Source organism: Leopardus geoffroyi, chromosome C2, assembly GCF_018350155.1.
Source record: "Leopardus geoffroyi isolate Oge1 chromosome C2, O.geoffroyi_Oge1_pat1.0, whole genome shotgun sequence".
Classification (NCBI taxonomy): Eukaryota; Metazoa; Chordata; class Mammalia; order Carnivora; family Felidae; genus Leopardus; species Leopardus geoffroyi.
The window spans coordinates 44,876,136-44,902,427 of NC_059333.1; the positions used below are offsets into that span (position 1 = coordinate 44,876,136).

The 26,292-nt window shown below is 33.6% G+C and overlaps 1 long non-coding RNA gene across 2 annotated transcripts in view; it reads right to left on the reverse strand.

Annotated features, from left to right (window-relative positions):
- Positions 1-1,997: 1,997 nt before the first annotated feature.
- LOC123610763 overlaps positions 1,998-26,292 on the reverse strand; it is a 156,079-nt gene continuing 131,784 nt past the window's right edge. For both annotated transcript variants that reach the window (XR_006718287.1, XR_006718288.1), the window contains one exon: positions 1,998-2,065. This is a non-coding gene — a long non-coding RNA (uncharacterized LOC123610763). The remainder of the gene's footprint in view (positions 2,066-26,292) is intronic.

Here is a 26,292-nt window from a genome sequence, read left to right on the forward strand (position 1 = left end):
GTGGATGGAACTGGAGAGTGTGATGCTAAGTGAAATAAGCCATACAGAGAAAGACAGATACCATATGGTTTCACTCTTATGTGGACCCTGAGAAATGTAACAGGAACCCGTGGGGGAGGGGGAGGAAAAAAGGAAAAAAAAAAAAAAAAGAGGTTAGAGTGGGAGAGAGCCAAAGCATAAGAGACTGTTAAAAACTGAGAACAAACTGAGGGTTGATGGGGGGTGGGAGGGAGGAGAGGGTGGGTGATGGGTATTGAGGAGGGCACCTTTTGGGATGAGCACTGGGTGTTTTATGGAAACCAATTTGGACAATAAATTTCATATATTATAAAAAATAAAAAAATAAAAAAAAAATATTGTTGCTGCAATTCAGAGAATTTTAATTAATAGATTTGTTTAAGCTCAAACTATTCATTTAAGTGTCCATGACTCAATTTCTCCACCTGTAAGAAGATATATTGCTGAATATTTTCCAAAATTCCCTCAAGCACTCAGAATCTTTTTTTCCCCTCTCTGTTATATATATGCAAAGGGAAATACATATTCTTTTCTCTGGTGTCCCAGTTGATTGCAAATGAGACACCCATTTCTGGGTTGGTGTTTTGATAATGGTCCCTTAGGAGCATGTAATAGGAGAGGCCCAAATATTTTAGGCTTCAGATCTTGTAACTATCGTAGCTGTAAGACCACTAACTTGGTGGACATTTGTTTACACTCTTGTAGTCTCTTCAGATTGGAAAGACAACTCAGTAAAATGAGTACTCGAGTAAAGGAGGATACAGAGGAGTAGTGTGAGTTGCATCAGTTTTATAGTTTTTTAGGTAACTGTTGTGTCTTTAATATTTTGTTAACCTTTTGCAATGAATCTTTTTTATGTATGTGTATGTATGTATGTATGTACGTATTTATTTATTTATTTATTTATTTATTTATTTATATTAGAGAGAGAAAGAGTGGGAGAGAAGAGCAGAGGGAAGGAGAGAGAGAATCCCAAGCAGGCTCCATGCTGAGCATGGAGCCCAACACAGGGCTTGATCCCTTGGATCATGACTCGAGCCGAAGTCAAGAGCCAGACATTCAAATGACTGAGCCACCCAGGTGCTCCTACAATGAATCTTTTAATGAAGCTATTTTGGAATATTAAACCTCTTGGTTGTTTCCACATGTCAATTAAAATAGGTATCCTACTACTACTACAGAGTAGTTTACTGATTTGGGAAACCTTGTTTTCAAGGGCATTTCTTAAATGAACAATCCTATCTAATCGGAAGGTTTCCCATAATGACCATTGTAATTCTAGGTTCTCCTAGTAAGATTTTGCATTTTTGTAGGTATCTACACCCTTGAAGACCACAGTCCTCAGATATAAAGTAAGCCAGCGTGGCAGAATGCAGAGCACTAAATTCTCTGAAACTTGAAAATCTCATTTCTTTAGCTAAACATTAGGGCTCTGGGAGCCAAATTAATACTTAAGAGAGATATGTCATTGCCTCGGGTATTTTGTGGTGTTTTGCAGTACAGTGAACCTTTCCACATGGAAATTTTCTTGAGTTTGGCGGGCGATTTAATGTCAATCTAATGGTTTTTCCATGGCCAACTTATCCTAGCATGGGAAACTTAGAAGTAGGTGGTGAGCACATTAATAGCTTATAAGTGCTCACTCATGCCCACCAATTTTGTGGCTTTAGCTTCCAAGATATATATTAGCAATAGATCTGTTATTCTTATCACAAGAAGGTTTCTTTATAGTGGCAGATTCCTTGATAGTTTTTAATGTCTGACTTGTGCCTAGTTAAATTTTGATTATGCTGGCCAAAACATTCTGATTTCTTGCCTTATTTCTTGAAGTCCAACAATTATATATATATATATTTCAAATAAAGTTTGTTTGGAGAGCTGCACACAAGGAAACGGAGCTCAAATCCCAGAGTGACTTACCCACAGCCCTCAATAATGATGACAGGAAAATCAAACTCAAAAGGTTCAGTGGCACCATACCTGTGTATCTTGTTATCCTGTAGGCTATTAGAGGTGTGCTTCGGATCCCAGTCCTCATCACCAAAAGCTGTTAAAAAATAATTAAAGAAGACAATTAGGTGATATAAACAAACTTTGTTTAACATTCAGGAAGTGGACAGTCTCCTTTCAGAAAACTGCAAAATGGGGCAGAAGGCAGGAAGCTTTTATAGGATAAAAAATAAGGAACAAGAGAAAGAAAATATCTAAAGGCTTGAGATGCATAGTCACTCTTCTTTGCAGTGAAAAGATCCAGAGTTGGTTAGCATTTGAGGACTGGCTAGCTGGATATACTGTTTCTGGTAAGGCAGAGCATTTATAGGGACAAGAAAGTTAACTAAGTTTTGGTTTGCTGATGTGGCTAGCATCCTGGACAGGAGTGGCTCCATCTTGAGCCTAGAAATGTATTCCAAACCTAACAACAAAGTCAAATGCTAGTTCTTTGAGAAGACAAATAAATTAGAAAACCTGAAGAGACAAATATGTGTGTGTTATATATATATATATATATTATATTATATATATATATATTATATAATATATATATATATATTATATAATATATATATATATATGGAAAATGGAACACACACAAAGAATCTATTCGCAAAGATAATACCATGATTATATAATATAAAGGTAATACTGAAACTTTACAAACTGGATAAACTGTAACATTCAAAGTATTGATTTACTATTTTAAAAGGCAAGAAAATTACAGGTATTTTTATACATCTAGTTTAGTGTAATAGTAATAACAGAAAAAGGCATTTGTGGTAGGTAATTTTAGGTACCAATTTGATTATACCACAGAGCACCCAGATATTTTATCAAATATTATCCTGGGCGTGTCTGGGTATTCTGGAATGAGATTAATATTTAAATCAGTAGACTGAATAAAGAAGATTGTCCTCCCTAATGTGGGTAACCCTTACCAATCATTTGAAGGACTGAATAGACCAATAAGGTTGACCTTTCCCTAAGTAAGGGACAGCTCCTCCTGACTGCTTTGAATTGGGACATCAGCTTTTTCCTGACTTTAAACTGAAACAAGTAGTAGCTCATTCTGGGCCTCAAGCATGGACTGAACTATACAATTGGCTTTCCTAGGACTCTAGCTTGCTGATTTACCCCGCAGATCTCAGGATTGTCAGTCTCCATAATAGTGTGAGCCAATTCTTTACAACAAATCTCTTTTATTACTTCTGTTTCTCTGGAGAACCTTGAGTAATAGAGCAGTGAAAGCAAATTGTGGAGTGATTCTCCATATGAAAAAAAATGCAAAAAACATAAACAAAATAATAGAAAACCAGTAATATGGATGTATATATGTTTATTTCCATACACATACACCCCATGATCAACTAAGATTATTCTTAGGAATGTAGAGAACATCTTTTTTTTTTATGAATTTTAGCAAATGAATCATTACAGGAAAAAGAAAATCATGATTTTAGCTGTAGCTAGAGAAAAATGATAGATAAAATTTAAAGCTCATTTACGACAAATACTTTACTAAGACAAAATTATAAGAAAAAAATTTAATTTAATAAAAACTACCTATCAAAACTCTTTAGCAAATATGTGATTAAAACATGTAAATATATTATCTTGAAAAAAAAAACAAAATTACCCACTATCATGGATTCTATTCAATAGGATATTTACTAGAAGTCCTATGCAGGCCATCAAAATTAAAAAAAAAAAAAGAATGAGGCATACAGGAATTAAAAATAGATAAAAATGATGTGGTTTTAATTTTAATTTTGTTGTTTTTAAATGTTATAATCTTCTTCAATAATTTTCTACATGGAAAAGTCAATAGAATCCACAGACAAAATAATAAGATGAATAAGCAAAGTTAAAATACATAAAATCAATGTACAAATCATCAGTTTTTATGCTTTGGCAAACTAATTTTAAATGAAATTTTTAAAACCCAATTCATAGAAACAAGAACCCATATGGTATAAAAGAATAAATCTAAATATTCAAAATCTTTACATATAAAATTATTTTTTGAAAGTAAAAGAGACCTCAGCAAATAGACTAATAAACTATATTCATATATAGAAAAAGACATTATCATAAAGATAATAATATATCCCAAAATGAATCTTTAACTTCTGTTACTGCTCTTACCTTTGTATAATTTGAATTTTTAATAATAAAATTACTGCGGGGAAAAAAGAAACTAAGATTTTTTTTGTAAATATGTCAGATTAATTTGCTTCCAGAAAGTTCTTTCATGCTGACTTCATTTTTCAATGCATCCTTTATTTCTGTGATTCCTAGTATCCTTCTAATATATCGCTTATTTGTTTTTAAGTTGCTCTGAATTGTTATCACTGCTGTAACTCAGACAGTTTTAATTAATACATTTGTTCGAGTTCAAACTATTCATTTAAGTGTCTATGACTCAATTTCCTCACTTAGAAAAATAAATTTTACTGAATAGTTTCCAAGCTTCCCTCAAGCACTCAGAATCTTTGTTTCCCTCTGTTATATATATATATATATATATATATATATATATATATATATATATATATATATATGCATGCAAAGGGCAATATATTCTCTTAAATATAAAATCACCTCTCTTAGGAGAGAATTAAAAGAATTAAAACTATCTGCCAATCACATTCTATTAGCCTAGGTGTATTAGGTAGTCTTATGAATACCACTACTTTGAACCCAAGGTATTTGCCTTTCACACATGAGTGATGTGTATGGTTCTAAGATTGTACAACAAAACACTTGCTGGAGAATCCAACAATACTTATGCTGGTTGTAAAATCACCATAGCAACAGAGCCCTGATCTGGCCCTGAAGGCTCCTTCAAAGAATGCATTGTTCCCCAGATCAGTAGCCAAAACAACCCATTTTTATCTGGAGAAGAATTCTAGGAGAAGAAAAAAGAAATTAAATAGATTTTGCTATGCTCTGTTGAAAAATAAAATTGACGACACTAATGTCATGCAGTGGAAAAGTAACCTCAAAATCTCAGCTGGAGCTCAAAGGGAACATTTGTTTCCTTTCTTGAAAACAAGTATTTATTTATTTACAAACCAGATTTTTCTTTAGTATTAAAATAACTCATGAAAAGTTTTAAAAATCTGAAAAATACAAATAAGCATGAAAAGGAAAAATAAATGACACATAGTCCTCTCCACGACTCAGATATTCATTGCTTTAATTATTTTTCTCTTTAAGGAAATGGCACAACCTTTTGAAATGTCTATATTAGGGTCTGTTGTGACAAGAATCTTTATTTACATGTGGAAGATCTCATTATTCAAAAGTATTAAAGGTGTATCTAATAATTACTTAGTTTTATTTACATTAGTCTCTGGCAAGGAATTCTTTACTCCAAAGCTAAATATTCACTTAGAAAAATGTAGTGAAAGCAGTAAGAATGAAAGACATTAATAAGCTGACATATCTTCAGTGATAAACAGTTGCCAAACATATACATTATCAGAGAATAATCCCATATTCGCTTATAGCCTATTCAATTTAAATTCTTTTTTACTTTTAATTTAACTTATAAAGAAGTCTAGGCTGACTCCTAGAACTCGAAAATTTTATAGAATTTCTGCTTTAATGCCTTATTAAGCTATTTAGATATTTTAAGCTTCTATTTCTCTTCTTAATAGCACCAATTAAGAGAAGTGAATATAAATCATACTTCACTGGTGTTCACATATAGATAGTACTTATTGAATGTATTGCCTGGAAATTAATGCTCCAAAGGGCTTTCTTTTGTCAATATCTGAACCACTGTGTATACACTTTAATTGGGTGTGTATCTAATAAATATCATAAAAAGCAAAACATTGAATGATGCTCTGGTTTTATGTTGTTTCCAGAAGATTAAAACACACACACACACAAATCACTACATTATAATTTAGTGTGTCTTTCCAAAAAAGAATAACTGCTCAAGGGAACCTGGGTAGCTCAGTTGGTTAAGCAGTGAACTCTTGATTTCAGCTCAAGTCCTGATTACATGGTTACTGAGATCGAGCCCTGCCTTGGGCTCTGTGCTAAAACTGGGAGCCTGCTTGGAATTTTCTCTCTCTCCTTCTCTCTCTGTCCCTACACAACTCACACTCTATCTCTCTCTCTCAAAAACAAAGAAATAAATGTTTTTTTTTTAAAAAGAATAGCTTCTCAGTATTTCAAATAAAATTATGATGTAAAGACTTTTAAGTCGTCTAGTTTATGGTGAGCAAGAAGGAGTGAGAAGGAGGAGTGAGAAGGAGCAAGAAGGATAAAGCCAATTATAGCTTTATCCTTAACACAGCATTTCCGGATTATCAAGCATCTTAAAAAAATACCACAATTACATTGGGCTGTAATGATTCTCAACTTCATAAATAATATCCCCAAATCCATGGATGTAATAAATGCCATAAAGACTTTAGAACCTTGTTTTCTTTACCTCAAGCAAATGTTATTTCCTATATATTTTTGAATTGAATAACTTTTTATTAATTGATAATAAATTATTTTTAAATAAGCAAAATGTAAGACTGTGAGATAGAATCATTGTTAACTCACTTGAAAATTCTAGGTATTCCTTTCTTTTCAGTGAAATTTTGACACTATTATATGACCCTGAGGTTTAAGCTTTCTACTTTTTTGTGTGAATATATAGTTTCCTATTTAAACGTTGAGCAAAACACATAAAGTTCTATCACAAAGAGTGATTTCTGTTTAAGTAGCATGTATTTGAAATGGAAGTTAGATGACAGGAGGAAACCATTTAACCATTTATCCATTCATTTGAAAATATTAATAGAATTCTTCTATGTGCTAACTATGATAGGCACATGGTTTCCATGGAGAGATGAAAAAGAGAAAGAGGAATTTCTCCCTTGAAATAGATATTGGGTATATATAAATAAGTTACTCAGTATCATTCACATAGAACTGAGTGCCACCATTAAAAAGCAACATCTGAAAGTTTTTAATAATACAGATTTTTACTATGGTTTTCATTGAAAGAGTAGAGTTTACAGGGCTCATTACATATCAAATGTTCGTAAAAATCTTTTTTTTTAATCTTTCTCTTTCCACTATTTCTAACTTATAGCAACTACTAAAATTTCTATTTCTCACTTATACCAGTACAGTTCATTAATTGCCACATTGCTACAGATCAAAGCATTTCTTCCTCTTCTTTCTTGGTATATATCCAAAACCTGACAAATACTACCTGCCATGTTCAGCTCTCTGGAAAATATGTACTTCCTTCCATTCTACTGATTTTCTTGTGAGAATGAGACACCTCTACCATCATAATATCCTCATTACTCACAAGGTCTTGGAAATACTATTTTCATATAATAGAAATTTGGAGACATTTGATGAGATAGTTGGCTTACTGAATGCTGATATGCTCTATACAACAAACACATGTTCCTGTGGCTTCCTATGTATGTTATTGGCCTCTGTTCCTTTATTGGCATTAATAAAAAGTCAACTCCACAATTTTATGTGCTCCTCTGTGAAGAAGAAACCAATTCTGATGCACTGCACCTACTCTGGCTTCCATATCCCCATCAGCAAGAGGAAGGTCAGAATGTCTGGATTCCATTTACTTTGAGTAAGACTGCCATTGGTTGGCTCCATTTCTACAGCAGCAAAAGTGGAAAGAAACATAAGGGGTCCTCTTTTACCTGGTGAACTCTCCCCATTTCTCCCCCCACCAACAACCTTATATCCACCTCTCATTTTGGGCTCATGGAAACTTTTCTCTTTATGCCCATTAGTCTAGTCATTGCCCGCAAAGGGACCGGTCCATACATACTCCCAATCTCACTTCTTCCAAACTTCTTACCCTGTCACTTTGCCTCCTGTAACTCAACAGTCCTTTATGACAAGAATCACTTCCATTCTCATTTGATATTATCTTCACTCTCCTTCCTGTTTTGAAGCAAGAAATGGCTTTATGTTATAAACCCCAGGGACCCCAGAAAAATTATCTTTAAAGAGTGGTCATCTTTGATTACATGTCAAATGCTGAACTCAATCATAATAATATTTAGTGATATCAAATACCTAATTTGGTGACCTTCTAATACTCTCACACTTCTCAGAAAACATTTAATACTAACAAAACCCTGCAAAGTAAATCCCTGAAAGTGAAACTCTCTGAAAGCACTGTTTATTCTGAGTTTCTAATTACTCTCCCTCACTTCTCTATTAAATCAATTCCAAGGCTGATTTTCCTTTTCTCCACAACACAGTGTTGACAAATATTCATCTCCAACTAGACCCTTCACTCTTGGATTTAATGAATATGCACAACTGATTATCTAACACCCTTATGAACATCTCAAATCGCCAGAGCTAAAATTCTTATTCAACCTGCCTTCACATGACTATCGCATCTCAATAAATGGCAAGTTTAAACTTTCAGTTGCTCAGGGCAAAAATCCAGAAGTAATTTCTTTTTTTTTTTTTTTTAATTTACAAAAAAAAAATTAATGTTTATTTTTTACAGAGAGAGAGAAAGAGCTTGAGCTGGGTAGGAGCAGAGAGAGAGGGAAACATAGGATCCAACGCAGGCTCCAGGCTCTGAGCTGTCAGCACAGAGCCCTACGTGGGGCTCGAACTCACAGACTGCAACATCATGACCTGAGCTGAAGTCAGACGCTCAACTGACTGAACCACCCAGGCGGCCCTTTTGTAAAAATTTTTTTTTAATGTTTACTAATTCTTGTGACAGAGAGACAGAGCACAAGCAGGGGAGGGGCAGAGAGAGAGGGAGACACAGAATCTGAAGCAGGCTCCAGGCTCCGACCTGTGAGCACAGAGCACGATGCAGAGCTCGAACTCACAAATCTTGAGATCATGGCCTGAGCTGAAGTCAGATGCTTAACTGACTGAATCACCCAGGTGCCCCCAGAAGTAATTTCTGATTCTTTTCTTTCTCTTACAGCTTTTACCCAAGCCATTAGCCTACGCTTTTAGTATCATCTTCCAAATATATACAGATCATGACCGGTTCTTATCACTTCTAAACTATCACACTAAAGTCACCATAAAGTTATTATCTCAACTAGTACACTTTCAGGAATGAAAAAACTGAGAATAATCCACCAGAAAAACAGGAATAAACTGGGACTTTTCTACCAAAGAAAGTCACTGTGGTCAAAGGCTGTCACCCTAAGCCAGAGCCACAATCAAATTCTAGCCTATGCAGTTGCAACAGCTTCCTAGCTGATATCTCTGCTACCTCTACATTTATTATTTATTTTAGTGTTTATTTATTTTTGAGAGAGAGAGAGAGAGTGAGAGACAGAGTGCAAGCAGGGGAGGGGCAGAGAGAGGGAGACAGAATCCGTAGCAGACTCCAGGTTCTGAGCTGTCAGCATAGAGCCTGATGCAGGGCTCAAACTCAGGAACCAAGAGATCATGACCTGAACTGAACTCGGATGCTTAACCGACTGAGCCACCCCAGGTGTCCCGCTCCCTGTACATTTAATTAGCACCCCGCACTTAAAATGGAAGCCAGTCCCATCTCTCCTCTGCTCAATACCACTTAAGAGCTTCCCATCTCTATTAGACTTAAATTCAAAATTCATCAATTGCCTAAAGGCTCAGATGATCTAGCCACCACCACCCTTCCACTACCTCTGTTAAAGAGGTCATTTTCTTTGCTTATTTTATACTGCTGTAGCCATACTTTCACCTAACTAATGATAGAAAATGCCAGGTCATTGCACTTGCTGTTCTCTCTGCTTGAAATGCTTTCTCCAGATATTCCTTGGCTTTCTCCTTCACTTGTATACATTCTCTGCATAAATGTTATCTCAACGCAAATTATTTAAAATAGCATCCCCAAAGTCCCTGTCTCTGATTTATGTTTTCCATAACACTTAACACCAACTGATATATTATTAATATATACTTCATTATTTTTTGTCAGTATCCCCCTCCACTATTATGTAAATTCTATGAGAGTGGGCATTACCATCTTTTTTTTTTAATAATGTATTTCCAAAACTCAGAAGAGGTCCTGGTAAATATTAGGGATTTGATAAATATTTTTTAAATAATTGAATAGATAAATGAGTCTCAGTACAAATTTGATCTAAGAAAAATGGAAAGGATTTCTTCAAATAATTCCATATTCAATGTTTGATATTCATTAAGTCAGATGTATCCCTTATAAATTCCTAGAGCCTATACCTAAATTCTTCTCAAGAAAGCACATAGCCAATAAAAATGAAAGTTGCTATTTCTGCTTTCATGTAGAAAAGGTTAACTCATTTTGATAGTCTAGACAAATCTTTTTTCTAAAAGAATTACAAATTATGTTTTTAACTTTAAGTGTTTATTTTTCAAAGAGAGAGAGAGAGAGCATGAGCGGGGGTTGGGGGGGGGCGGGCAGAGAGAGATGGAGACACAGAATCCAAAGCAGGCTCCAGGCTCCGAGCTGTCAGCACAGAGCCTGACACAGGGCTCCAACTCACAAACTGTGAGATCATGACATGAGCCAAAGTCTGACACTTAACTGACTGAGCCACCCAGGGTTACAAATTATTTATGGAAATACTCTGCTCTCAAGGAGGTAGAGCATAACTCTACATTTTTCATGTGGGCTGTGCCTAGTAACTTCCTTCCAAAGAGTACAGTATGGGAATGGGGAAAAAAGTGTAATTTTACACTGGAGAAACTTGACACCCTCAGCCAAGTGATCAAGATTAACATCAAGAATATTAGACAATTTAATAGAATGTACCCTTAATATGATTAAAATGTTATTTTATGATGTGTCTTCTTTTGAAAAACCCATAGTTTTAGTCTAATCATGAGAAAAACATCAGATAAATGCCAGGTGAGAGACATTCCACAAAATACCTGACCAGTATACCTCAAAATTGTCAGGGTCATCAAAAACCAGGAAACTATTATAGTCAGAAGGAATCTAAGGATACATTAGAACTAAATGTAATGTAGGATCCTGGATGGGATCCTGGAACAGAAAAAGAACATTAGGAAAAACAAAGGAAATCTGAGAAAAGGATGAACTTTGGTTCCTTATTAAATATTATTAAATAATAAGGTATAAATATTAGTGTATTAATTGTGATAAATACACTAAACTAATGCAAGATGTTAATAAAAAAGAAAATTGAGTGGGAAGTATATGGGAGCTCTTGGTACTATCTTTGCAACTTTTATGTAAATCTGCAACTGTTCTGAAATAAAATGTATATTAAAAAGTATAATAAATTATAATTGTTATGTATTAATGTGGTCATTCTTTAAAAAGTTATCTACTCCAAACTTGATACTTATCCAAAGCTCACACAATGATTTAGAGCAGTGGCTTTCCAACAGAACTTTCAGAGATGATAGAAATGTCCTAACTCTGCACTATCCAATATGGTGACCAGTAGCCAGAGATGACTATTAAGCATTTGAAAGATGCCTAATATGACTGAGAAATTTAATTTTTAATTGTGTTTAATTTGTATGAATATGAAAGTAAATTATCCTAAATATGTAGCTATTACATTTTAAATGGTGCAGACAAAATGAATTATATATCGGTCATAGAGGTTTTGAAGTTAGTATGATTTATTAGATCTAGTGTGACTTTTGTTGTTGTTTTGACTGTTCTACCTTACACTAATAAGGGCGTATTTTCCTTAAAATACATGAGCAAATCACAGATGCATATCTGCCTTAAATCATTATACAAAAATAGTCTAACACAGAAAACAACATCACTTATTTCTGAACTGGTGTAAAAGTGATAATTAAAACTGTGAAAATGAGTCTATGTTCTACAGTTTTACATACCTGATCGATATAAAGTTGACAAGAAAAATAGATAAATATAAAACTGTGCTTTCAGTTATAAAAAGGAAAAATCAAGGATCGAACTTATTAATACATGTATAGAAGTCATTTAGTAACTTCAGCTCTCAATAGGTACATGCAACAGTTCAAAAAGATCGGGGGTAAGTAAAGTGATTGCTTGCGGAAAGCAGTTTCAAATTATAAAAAAGACATACCTGAAGTTATAGAGACCGTATGTTTATTAGGGGGTGGAGAGAGGCAGAAATGGAAAGACAAAACTCTTCTAAAATCTATAACCCTGCAAGATATTCTAAAGCCAATAAATACTACAAGGGTGAAATGCCAGGATTACATGATAAAATTATTTCCAGTAGAAACACAGGCAGTGTTTCCAATAGTGAAGATTTTTATCGTATTTTAATTGAGGGTGATTTGTTTAAAAAGTTAGTAGCATTTCCCTGGATATGACAAATTTTAGAAGAGTGATCATTCTTTTTATCTGCCTTCCAGTGCATACTTAAAATTTTAGTAGCCCATCCTGGAAAAGAGATAAAATCCAATGGTGCATTCTGTGGTTGCATCTACACTGAGCAAAGGTTACTATTATAGTCAAACAAAAGTCTAGTCATCACTTCTTTTTCTATGGAATTTGTATAAACGAGCCCTGAAGAATAGTTCTTGAGTGAATGTTATTAAAGATTAGTTTTGTAGGGATTTTTTTTATTGCAAGATCTCTCTAGTGTTTGCTCTTCTGACATCTTTCCCTGCCTGAAATTTTGAAGAAAAACTAATATATTCTCAGTTCAGAATATCATAACTTTCTAACCCTCTCCTGTGGTTAAAACATATTATTCACTTAAGGTCAGCATTATGAACATAATCGAAAATATGAGAACTGGGAACAATGATGTGAACCAAGTATAAAATATATCAAAAGCAAGAATAGGCATATTTATCTCCTAGGAAAATAAGTTTTTATTAAAGATTATCTGCAGAGACACTAGTATCTTTTTTCTTCCATTGAGAAATCAGTATTTTTTTCACTATTAGTTTTTCATTATTAATTTTGTTCATTGTTTGTGTATGTCCTACCATTTAGAATAAGCAATTGTTGGGTATTTTTGTCTTGGAATATGGAATAAACCTAATTTCAATAAATTAATGTTTTTATCATTAGTTTCAATTAAATGGATATTTATATTTATATAAGAATCATTTTTAAAATTGTTACAATTATTATTTCAATTTACCAGTCTTTAAATAATAAGTGCGAGCATAATTTAAGCACACATTTTGCTTATTATTATTAATTTTTCAATCAGGATCTAGCATAAATCGATCTCAATGTGCAACTATTAAGCCAATAAAGGTTAAACATGATGTAATTCAAATTAAAGCATTCCAGGATGACAGAGTAAAAATGAAGCTAAATACAGTAATTATGTTTTCTTCTCCACTAATTTAAATTGACATTTAATGTGACTAATCATAAACGTAAAATGTCAATAATAGCAACATTAAAATTAAAAGAAATAAGCAACAAGCAATTTATTTCATTCAAAGGTAAAAACTGAATTTATTACACCACTTTGCCATCACTTACAAAATCAAAATAACACTATTCTGTGGCAAAGGAATTGACTCAAAATTGAACAAATTACATCTACTCCATAGTTCATAGACTACAACTTTCATCCCTCTAAATGAAGATACCTTAAAAGAGTTTGCTAGAATTACCTCCACAGATTTCCAAGGAAATTTAATACAGGAGACAATAAAATATTTTAAAACCAGCAGAGATACTGACCAAACAGAAGGAAGACAAGCCATAGAGATAGAATAGAGATGCGTGCCATTAATTCTTTCATTGATGAATAACGGGGCAGTTCTACAATAGGGGCAACATGGCTTGGAGTTAATACTGAAAGAGTTCGATATTTGAGCAATCATTTGGCTACACAAGTGTAAGCCACCCAAATGTAAGTTCTGTCTCTAACACAACCCTGCTTTGGGGATGTGCCTACTCCGTAACCCAAGTCCACTAAATGATTCTATCACAGGGGTTGGCCACAGATGTAAAAGGACCTGAGCACTGGCAGCAGAAACATTCAAAGTTGTGTATCTCTGAGGCTATGGGTTCCATGGGCAAGATATGTTTGTTTGTTTCTTTGTTTGTTTTAATTGTCCTTTCTCAATTTCCTTTAGGACAGTGGCTTGTACTGCCTTTTTTTTTTTTTAAGTTGTTATATTTCTACATCATTTTCCATTGAATGCTCCAAAACTCAAAAACTTCAATGAAGTATTGAGTTGCTTTTATCTGCTATTATAGCAATCTGACTGCCTCAGTGTTTTGAGTCCATCCACACCACTGTTACCCGGAATTTTAATGTCTTACCTGGACTTTGTATACTTTACAACTTCTTTTCCACTTCTATTCCCTTCCAAGGGTTTAGTGATAAACAATATTTTATGAAGTATAATCATATTATATATCAATAGCATTTTGCTAAAGGATAATACATTGTATATTTTTGTTATACCTGCTTATCATTTGCCTTTCCACTTAGAATGTAAGCTCATTGAGCCACACACTTCTCTTTGATCCCCAATCACTTAGAATAATATTTGACAAATAGACATCTAATAGATATACATAATGAATGATTGAAAAAAAAGAACTCCAAAAAATTCAACCTACAAAATGGCTTCCATGACAGCAATTTACTCAAACTGTATTCTCAAAGATAAATAATAATCTACACACACACACACACATATATATATATATATATATATATATATGCATATAAGTATATAATCTATAGGTGTGTGCCTGTATTTATATAAAACAGATAATCAACCATCAAAAAACCAGAAAAAAACTTCACTTGCTCCTCAGTCCACTTCATGTCTCCAACCACATCTTCATCTCCTTCCCTTATTATCCCTTATTCCTATTAACATCCGTTTGCTTCTGTAACACAAATTCATCCTCTCTCTCTCTCTCTCTCTCTCTCTCTCTCTCCCTCTGCCTCTCTCCTCTCCTCCTTTCCTCTTTTCATCCTCTGGTAACTTTTTGACTCTGGGAACTTTGTAATAGTTTCTTTTCCTTTGTTGACATCAAGTTGCAAATGTTCTGCTAAACTCTATCATTGTGCTTCATTTGCTTGCCTTGACTATTATGGTCATTACTCTAAGCTCCCAGATTGAACTATGTCTTGAACTGATTGATGATCATTTCAATGACTTACTAGACTTATCAACCCAAACACACTGCATTTAATTTATTGTTATTGAGAAATACAAGGCAAAATGCAACTTCAGAAATCTGAGCCAATGTCAATTTCAAAGAGATCAAAAAAAAAAGAATACATAAATGAACGTTATTATAGAAAACAAAATATATAAAATAAAATATATAGGCTACACACTAAAAAATACATGATTAAAAAGAGAATTATAAAATAGTAACTAACAATGAATTAAGAAATGCAGTGACATAAAAGAGATGAAAAAATAGATGAGAAGAAACTGTAGAAAATAAGCATATGACTAACAGAATTTTCAGAAGGAAAGAAAAACGAGTAAATAAAGGAAAGCAAATGTTGAAGAAACAACAACCGAATTTTCCAGAATTGAAAATTCTGGATTTAAATTGATTTATATTATTGGATTGATGCATAATACCAGATTTAAAAAAAAGCACTGATGTTCAAATTAGGATTTTAAAAATCCACTTTAGGCTGAAAGTTGGATATATTTATAACAATAGACTTTTTCTTTAATAAGAAAAATAAAAGAACATTTCAAATTCAATGCCACTAGTGGCCAAATTCTTCATAGTATTATGAAGCATTATGTATCTAATTAACAATTAGATTCAGTTAGTCTTTCAGAGAAGCAAATATATACATGGTTAAGCTGTCTACTTCTAGTGCCAACAGAAGAGATTCACATCCCTGCTTCACCATTTGCCAACTGGGTAACCATGAGAATATAATTTAAACTCTCACAGCTTCAGCTGTATCAATTATGAAATGGGGTTATTCATAATATCTGCATTAATAGAGTTATTAGGCAGATAAAATTATATATGTGGCACAATGTCATGAGAAAAAAAGATCCATAAAAAGTATTAACAACTCTTATTTTAAAATTATTTTCAATTTTATCTATAAAAAATAAAGTACATCTTTCATTAACTTTTAGTAACTCACGAATCATATGTGAAGTAGAATATTTATAACTTTAAAAAATTATAATTAGAATAACTATATGATGTGTCATCCAATAATAAGTATATAATTTATTCAGATCAGGACATTCTGAGACTAAAGGGGGAGGTTATAAATGATTATACCAGAATTACCATGGTATAAGTCTACACTTTCCAAAGAAAAGAACTTGTATGATCACTTTATCCACAATTAAATTGGTTTTCAGTCATAAATTTTACATAGCTAAACTGAATCTTGTAATCACATGGAAATTGGTACCTCTTATAGATGAGCATACCCCATTGATGTCTTATCTAAATCTGCCACTAAATTGAATTCATTGAAGAGATAACAATTTAAATTCTGTTCACATTCTAAAATTACAATGCTATGTCTGCCTAATTCCAGTCCTGCTAAAATTATAGAATTATTTAACTCAATAAAGACACTTTTCACAAATTCACATTGTATTCTTAATACTTTAAGAACCATAGTGTGGTTTATATACACAATGGAGTACTACGTGGCAATGAGAAAGAATGAAATATGGCCCTTTGTAGCAACATGGATGGAACTGGAGAGTGTGATGCTAAGTGAAATAAGCCATACAGAGAAAGACAGATACCATATGGTTTCACTCTTATGTGGATCCTGAGAAACTTAACAGAAGACCATGGGGGAGGGGAAGGAAAAAAAAAAAAAAAAAAAGAGGTTAGAGTGGAAGAGAGCCAAAGCATAAGAGCCTCTTAAAAACTGAGAACAAACTGAGGGTTGATGGGGGGTGGGAGGGAAAGGAGGGTGGGTGATGGGTATTGAGGAGGGCACCTTTTGGGATGAGCACTGGGTGTTGTATGGAAACCAATCTGACAATAAACTTCATATATTGAAAAAAAAAAAAAGAACCATTCTATTATCTTAGACTCATTCCTTGTTTAGTGCTAATCTACAAGCAATATCAGATGCAATGGAGAGTGAATTGAACAATTTCTTGAAAAAAAAGTTACCATACAATTGGAATGAAACAACACAAATTTTTTTTCACTAATCACTGAGAATGTGCTTATTTTACTCTAACTCTTCAAATTTGAAATGCTAAATAAAATTGGTATTTCAAGCTGATATATTTTTAAAGTAATTTTGGACAGTAAATTAACTTTTGTATGAATTCTACTTCCCCAGAATAGAGATACATCATTTATTAAAAAAAAAAACTCAATGAAATAAAATCTAACAATGTATTTTGTTCATTAAACAATGAAATAAAGATTTGTAAATTTTGACAGGAAAAAATCAATGAGAAACTTTAATTACCTATGCAAAAATATAACTTTGGTCCTAGGTAATTTTTGACTTTTACAATGATCAAGTTAATTAGATTGCTTTTTCTTTTCTTTGTAATTAACAAAGTACAGTCATAGTGAATGCATTTTATAAAAATTATCTGTGCTTAAATAATTCATGAGTGTTTAAATAATCAAAAAAATTGGGGGTGGCGCCTGGGAGGCTCAGTTGGTTAAGCATCTGACTCTTGGTTTCAGCTCTGTTCATAATCTCACAGTTCATGAGTTTGAGACCTGCATCAGGCTCTGTGCTGACAACATGGAGCCTGCTTGGGATTTCTATCTCCCTCTCTCTCTGCCCTCCCTGGCTTGCTGGCTCTCTCCCTCTCTCTCAAAAAAAAAAAAAAAAAAAAAAAAAAAAAAAATATATATATATATATATATATATACACACACACACACACACACACACACACACACACACACATATAATAATTTAAAAAAATTGAAACAGGAAATTTATTCAATAAATATATATTTATAAGATTCTAACACTAAAAGGAGCTACAATATGATTCATGCCCCTCTTCTACAGGGAAACAAACAAGACTATAAGAAACATGATAAACAGAATCATCTGTCCATGGAGGAGTGTCTCAGAATGAACTCATACCACAGTAAAAATTTTTTAATATGTGTATTGAAAAGACAACTCTGCTCTCTCTGGCTGTTGGAAAATAGTAATACTAAAATATAGTAAATGGTTATTAATCTCTAAGCATGTCAACCATAAAAATTTATATATGTGAACTGAGAATAAGAGGTGTGAAAGAAGAGGAGTAGGTAAAATGGGTCTCTTTAGAGCAAAGGCTATCATTCTGAAAGTCCCTGGTTTTGAGAATAAAGTCTTCATGCCCAGTTAGTGACTAAGGAGTAGAACGTAAAAGGAGCCCCCAGTGGATTCCTCAAACAATGTTGGGCTGCATATGATAACTTGAGTTGAAAATTAACCTCTATTTTGCAAAACTTATATTATGCCCTTTGTGATGATCAGCAGAAGTTAATGGTTTGGGTTGCACTTTGTAATAGATAGCTCTTTCTTGTCATCAGTATTAGAGTCAGAGTTAGAGATGGGTGGGTCAACCATAGATAGGGTTCCATTTGAAATAAAGAGAATTTTAAAACTAAGGAGGTGGATGGAAGAAACAAAAATCTCTGAGGGAAAATCTTGATGTGGTATGGCAGAGACCTGGCACATGCTCATAAAATTCATTCTCGTCTTTCTGGACACAGGTAGATTTGTATTTCTCACCTTCTTTTGCAACTAAATTTGTCCAAAGCTAAGTTTGAGCCAATAGAGTATGAGTGGAAGTGGGAAATCACTTTGGGGTCAGACCATAAAAAACTTAGATATACAATACCGCATCCTCTACATTTCTAGCATCTTTATACAGATGAACAGAATGACATTGAGTCCATATGCTAAAAATGGTAGAACTATAAGATGGAATTGACTTGAGTCCCTGTCTCATGACTTGGACGAGGAGAGCCACATGCCAAACAAGAACTCTCATTAGGGGCTTTACAAGAATGACAAATTAATATTTATGATGTTGAACACATTATTTTTGCTCAGGTTTATTTACTACTACAACAGTGGCCACCTGCCTAATATAAAACTTGTTTGTGAAAGTGGAGTGCTTCAATTGATTTTACTTACTCCCCTTCGTCTTTGAAAATAGGTTATTGGATTTGACTATTATGCAGTCATAAAAAAGAGTTCAGGAACTGAGTATTGGTATTGGGTGCAGGGAGGATTTTTTTTTCCAAAAAGTTCTGTAGTCTGGAAATATAACTAAGAATTTAACCACACAGGAAGGCAGGGATGATGGAAAACCTTGTTTTGTCTTTGTTTTTAGAATAAGGATGTCTTGAAAGCATTTATAAACCATGGAAATAAAAAAAAAAAACAGAGGAAAAAAGTTATGTTATATGAGAAGGAAGGATAGAATTAATGAAACAATGAGTAGTATAATGCAAAACTGGTAAATTTGACATGGTGGGAGAAATGTTAGATGTGTAAAAGATGAAAGGAAATAAAGAAGAGCAGACATGCACACACACATATAGATATACAAATATATATGCATATATACACATACAATGTAGGATGAAAGCTACAATGAAGGCTGCGAGTTAGATTCTTGTAGATATATGATGCTTGAGGAAAATACACTAAAGAGCTAAAAAAGAGCAGAATAGGAAAAGCTCAACATATACAATGGGCTACACAAAACTGCAAAACAACTTTGCAATGGACATTTTTGAGTAAAAAAATGTAACTAATAAGCTATCATGATTTTGTTTTTAAAATAACTTTATACTCTAGTGTATATTATTAGTCTTCTGCCAAATACAACATGCATTGTATCATCAGACAAGCAAAATAGCAGTCAAAAAAGGCAGATTATATTAGCCTAGATTTTATGTCAAATGTACTTCCATGTATTCTAATTCTTTGAAAATTCATAATGTATATATGGATTACACTATAGCTCTCAGTTAACCAAAATAATTCCAATTTACTATTCTGTGTGAACAAGAGTTTACTATGCATTAAAATGCATAACTAATCTGATTCAATGGCCTATGAAAATGTCAATTATTTTCAGAACAAGCTTGAGGAATGTAGAATCGCCTCAAGGACTTTATAATTGTAGACATATTCTGGAAAATGTACTTGTAAATTCCTAGTTTAAAATTGCTCATGTTTTAAGATTCAGACTGATTCACCTAGAGAGTAAGAATGAGTAGTTAGTTTTTAAGAATCAGATCAAATACTTTAATACTTGTAATATACCCTAAAGGCAAATATTATTATCATAATGCTCATAAACTCACAACATATTTTTTTTTATTTCCTATAATTTCCTTTCCTATAGAATTATTTTGGAAATAGAATTTTTCTTATACATAACCTCTGTAGTCATGGCATTAGTCATTGTATATGCCCTTAGTAAAATATTTTAAAATTATCCAATAAATCTTTTCTCAAATGTGTTACTGACTTTCTAAATCTCTCAAAATAATCTAGAAAATCAATTACTTCATAATTTAAAATACATATATAGAATAGCATATAGAATTTGTCAAACAGATTACTTTTTATCACATATATTCTTATTTTAGAACTATGAAATTGTGATTCCTTTCCAGTTAGTTTAGTCTAACTTCCAGGAAAATTGCAAATTTTCCCTTGGTTATCTCTGAGCCATAAGACCTATTACTCTAAAAATGAAGTTGAAAAGATATTGAATTTAAATGCCAATTCTTTTAATATGGGTAAGGTTTTTGGGTATTGGGATATTCCTCTGGTTGTGACTACATATTGAAGAATGTTTTGAAAGGGAACATTTGAGCAACAGTATTTCAGCAACGGAATGTGTTCCCCTAGAGAAATATGTCAGGAACATGCTTCTTCCAAACTGCTCTCTTTGATTATATGGAAGAGAGTTTTCCCCACCAAAATATTGGCATTCTCTAATCTAAACAATTAGAAAGATCTACCTTTCTCCTCAAATGAATAGTACAAATGCTTGAAAAGAACAAGTGTGGGGGCACCTGGTTGGCTCAGTTGGTTAAGTGTTCAAATCTTGATTTCAGCTCAGGTCATTATCTCACGGTTCATGAGATTGAGCCTTACATCCAGCTCTGCGCAGACAGCACAAAGCTTGCTTGGGATTCTCTCTCTCCCTCTCTCTCTGCCCTTTCCCCACTCACACTCTCCCTCTCAAAATAAATAAACATTGGGGGAAAAAATGTGCGAATTTGAATTAGGTAACTCAAGAACACGCCTCAGCAGTTGTCCTGCCCAAACTTCCCAAAGTCCCATAGCACTCTATTAATTGCATAAAAACAGTTGTCTTCTCTTTATACTAAACAATGAAGAGTCTACTTGGGTATAGCCTAAACATTCGAACAGAAACACCTTTTAAGCTAATATGGCAGAGATTAGGACACTAGGGATTTTTAATGGTAAAACACAGAACTCTGATTCAATATGGCTACAACATTCTCCTATCTGGCATAGACCAGGCGGATGGAACACTTCCTTACAGAATCTTATATCAGCGTGTGCACATTTTACATCCATTTAAAAAATCATATAAATCTAACCTGAAAAGCTCTATGTATTATCATAAATACATAAAGTATAATATTAGTAACAGTTATTAGGTTCTAAAATCAGCAGACATAAATCCTGTTTCTGGTTTTTGATAATTATGTAACTTATCTTTAGTTTCCTTACTAGTAAGTTGCAATACTCATATAAAATAATATATAAATTAACATTTAACTTGTAGTATCTTGTATAATATGTAGTTGCAGATATTATAACACCGTTTACATATTAGCCAGTTTATATTCTAATTTCTTCATTTCATGAAAATTAAATAGTAAATATTTATAACAATATGCAAATGTCTTTATTGCATAACCTAACCTTTAAGAAGTTAAGGACTTCCTCCTGTACTGTAACTTAATTTGCTCTAACTATAATTTGGTGTCTTAAAGGAGCTAAGCGGATGGCTAGAAAATGTTATGTGTCTGTTTATATGAAAACATCTTCCTTTTCAACAGTCCCCTACTTATTTTTACTTCATGGTTATCAGGCAAAATTTTTTAAATGCATTGTAAAACCTCTAACACATTTCATGCATTTTCTAAAACATGTTTTTTTTTAATTTGTTCAATTGAATATCTAGTATACTTAAATCAAGGTCTACTTTTAACAGAGAAGAGAAACATAAAGCATTTAGTTGGATAATTTAGTCCCAGAAAAATTTGACTGCAATATTTGATAATATAACCTATCTTTTTTTTCATCATCTCTGTCCTCCATCATTCTCTTAGCGATATCCACATGTAACACACCCTTATGAAGACAACATATCCAGTCTCAAGACAATTCTGTTTAAGCAGAATGCAAAAAGGAGCCTCATACACACCAACCTTGTGCTTTTTAATTTAAGTTCACTCCCTAAATCTAAAGGCTAGTAGGTTAGCTTTGACTCCAAAGCTTATGAGCAGCTATCACAATCAACCTCACACTGCCCTGTGGGTCTGACTCCAGCCATACCCAGTCTGTGCCTCATTCAGCGAGCTCTAGGCCCTAGTTTAGCTCCCAGTTACAGAACTCCACGCTCCCTTTATCACATCACTCATTCCTGTGAATTATAATTTTATACTGCTTTCCCACCCTTTTGACAATCTGGTATTTCTTCCCAGTAGATCAATCACTCTCCAGATATAAGGCTAATGTACCTCAATTACTTCCCACTAGGCTTTCTCCCTCAATGCCTCAGTTTTGTCTTGATAACCTCACTTTTGCCCCTGGATCTGTTTTTAACAAATGGATCCATCAGAAATTATTTTCTCTCCACATTTTGCTCCCAGGGATGATAAGCTAGCCTTGCCTCAGCTGTGTCCTGCCTTATTTTAGATTGCCCATCCCAACTCCAGGGATGGCTCTTTCCCTCTGTGCCTTAGACTTCCTGCTCCATCTCCTCTCTTCGGCCCTAACACTGCTGGCTTTTCTCTTCATTATCTAGTGTTACTGATGACCCATCATAGCCGTGCCACCTTCTTTAGCTTTAGCTTTAAGAGAAATTCTGATTTGCAATTTATATCTGCATTTATTTTGATTTGTGCAGGTATTGCAAATGAGTCTTTCCTTAACAGTTTAATTCTTCCCTGAAGAAGGTGTATTTGCATAAAACACCTACTCTAAAAAATTAAGTAATCCAATCTCATACACTTATGTAAAGGTAATACTCCCTTTAACACAACTAGATTCATGGATATGGAACTAGGCAGTAACACAGACCCCCGTGATGAGAAGGATTCCATGCTTGGTTTAATGCTATGCTGTCACCATGTTGAAATTCTTAATAATTTCATCTTTAAACTTGGGTTTTGGAGTGAATTCCAATAGATGAATAGACAATACACATCAGCAGAGAAGTTACCTGCAACATGCACATCCACTGTTCCTTGTCACCCTATTTCCATATAATATTTGAGGTCCCAGAGCACAGAATTCCACTGGAAACATGACATGTGGGACTTCAGTGAGACTCAGGGTGACTAAAAGATAAGCTTGTTTTGTCTATAACCCAGAGAGGCCACACTTTCCATCAGAACCAGAATTTGCTCCAAATACAGGAAAGCAATTGTATATTAATGATAAAAGAATCCTTTCTTATGTGTGTTAGTTATTTCTCTGTATTAGTCAGCCACTTATGCTGACAATAATCACATGGTAATGAAGAGAAAGATAGGGCAACCCATAGTTCCTTTTCTTTTCAGTCCTTCCTTACTTACCAGTAAGCTGAAGGTAGAGATTTTAAGTAAAATCTGCATATATCAGGAAGTGAAATGAAAACAGTTTTGTGCAGCATTTTCACTATTCTTGTAAAAAATATATAGGCATGTACAAGGTATCTTATACAAACTGTGCAATTTTAGGAATTCTGCATATGAGTTCAATGTTCTAATATTTGCGTTTAAAACTAGACATACACACTAGGGGTGACTGGGTGGCTCAGTCAGTTAAGTATCTGACTTCAGCTCAGGTAATGATCTCATGGCTCATGAGTTTGAGCCCTGCATCTCTCTCTGTGCTGACAGCTCAGAGCCTGGAGCCTGCTTCAGATTCTATATCTCCCTCTCTTTCTGCCCCTCCCCTACTCGTGCTCTGCCTCTCTCTCTCTCTCTGTCTCTCTGAAAAATAAACAAAAAAAAATTAAAACTAAACTTGCACACTATAAAGATCATTGGTAAAATCCATGGTAATAATTCATGTATATATGTAACATTTTATATATATTATATATACATAATATATATCACATATATCATATATATTATATTACAAATATATGTAGGGTTTTTTTTATTTAGAAATTGAATAAAAGTACCAAGATAGGTTGAGAGAAAGACTATGGAAGGAATTATAAAGTTTCAAATTGTACCTTTAATGGAACTTTTTCCCTTTTTTTAACAAATGGCCCTGTGTTTTCATTTTGCACTGGATCTCTCAAATAATGCTATCAGCTCTGATCCTTAAAAAATGTATTTGAATGTGCTATGCAGTCTGTTGCCGATTAATCTTCTTGCATTTTTAGTGGTCACGATATATTGATTACAAGAGTAAGTTTATTTATTTTTTTTTTAATTTTTTTTTTCAACGTTTTATTTATTTTTGGGACAGAGAGAGACAGAGCATGAACGGGGGAGGGGCAGAGAGAGAGGGAGACACAGAATCTGAAACAGGCTCCAGGCTCTGAGCCGTCAGCCCAGAGCCCGACGCGGGGCTCGAACTCACGGACTGCGAGATCGTGACCTGGCTGAAGTCGGACGCTTAACCGACTGCGCCACCCAGGCGCCCCAAGAGTAAGTTTATTTTATTTCTTCTCTGGGGATGTCCACAGTTGACAAAAATATACTTGTTGGTTTCTATCCTCTTTTTATTTTTATCCCCCTTCCTGCTCCCCGAGTAGAGTACTGTATAAAGCTCAGCAGTGTTTCTGCTTGATCAATGAGACGTCTCCCTTTTCCAACAACATTTTCTATAGCAGGCTTTGTCCCCCTGGGACTTAAACACATTGATGCTTCCATTCTGCTATTTTTCTTCATTTAGTATCTCATCCTTAGAGAGCACAAGAGGATAAATAGATTGTTTATCCAGGTGTGGTATGACTGTTGTTACACATACAACATGCTGACTCTCTCTGTACCCTTCCTATAATCAGTGGGATAAAGTAAAAAATATCCTAATATATATTTCTCTGCTATTTCTTCCCAAGTGTTTACTGCTATCTTTTCCTCTAGCTACATAAATAATCTCACAGATACCTATAGGTTTAGACTAAAAATTAGGTTCTAGAATGGACTTATCTAGTGGCCTTGACTTTACCTTCCTAATCTTGGGAAGATCCACACACTATAAGACTTACCTTAGCATACGACTTTTAAAATAAAATTAATTTTCCCCACTATTCAACATTTTAATTTCAGAATTTCACATGATAGTTGCTAGATCTTTTAAAGGATTTTTAAACACTCATTACCTGTATCTGCAGGTTATCTTTTACTGCATTTATTTTAGAATGGCATTTGAAACTGTTTAAAACTTAGCTTAACATACCTTATGGATACATAAAAAGAAAGAAAGAATATTAAATAGAAAATAAAATTTTCTGAAAACATTAGAAAACATTTTTTTGGCTTATTACCCAAAAAATAAAATTAGCTCATGAAATTTGTGTATTTCTGAATTATATCAAATTTTCAGAGTGACCTCTAGAGTATCCAGTAGATAATGCAGTTAACCCTAAAGAGACATTGAAATAAATGTATATAATGGTTTAAAATTTTAAAATTATATCTCTTTTGAATGAAATAAAAGAGTGTAATTGTTGTTTCCTTGGGATGTATGCATTTTTTTTTGCCAATAATTTTAACAGACAAATTTTCTATCACAGAATAAAAGACAGAGTAGTATGGCAGGGTTTAAGAACAGATTATAGATAGCCAGGCTGACTAGGCTACAATCCAAGCTCCACCACTTACAGTGCAGTAAGAATTAAGCAAATTATTGAATTCTATGTGCCTCAGCTTCCTCATCAGAAAACAGGATACTAGAACTGATCCCATACATACCTTACAAGAATTATCTGGGCTAATATTTGTGAAGTGCTTAGAATAATTACAGGCATATAATAATTGCTAGATATGTTTTGGTATGTAAAATATAAGATTAATAGACTTAATGATATTTTCAAAAATTTTTTTTTAATTTTCATTTTTGAGAGAGAGAGAGAGTGGGGAGGGGCATACAGAGAGGGAGACACAGAATCCAAAACAGTCTCTGAGCTGTCCACACAGACCCT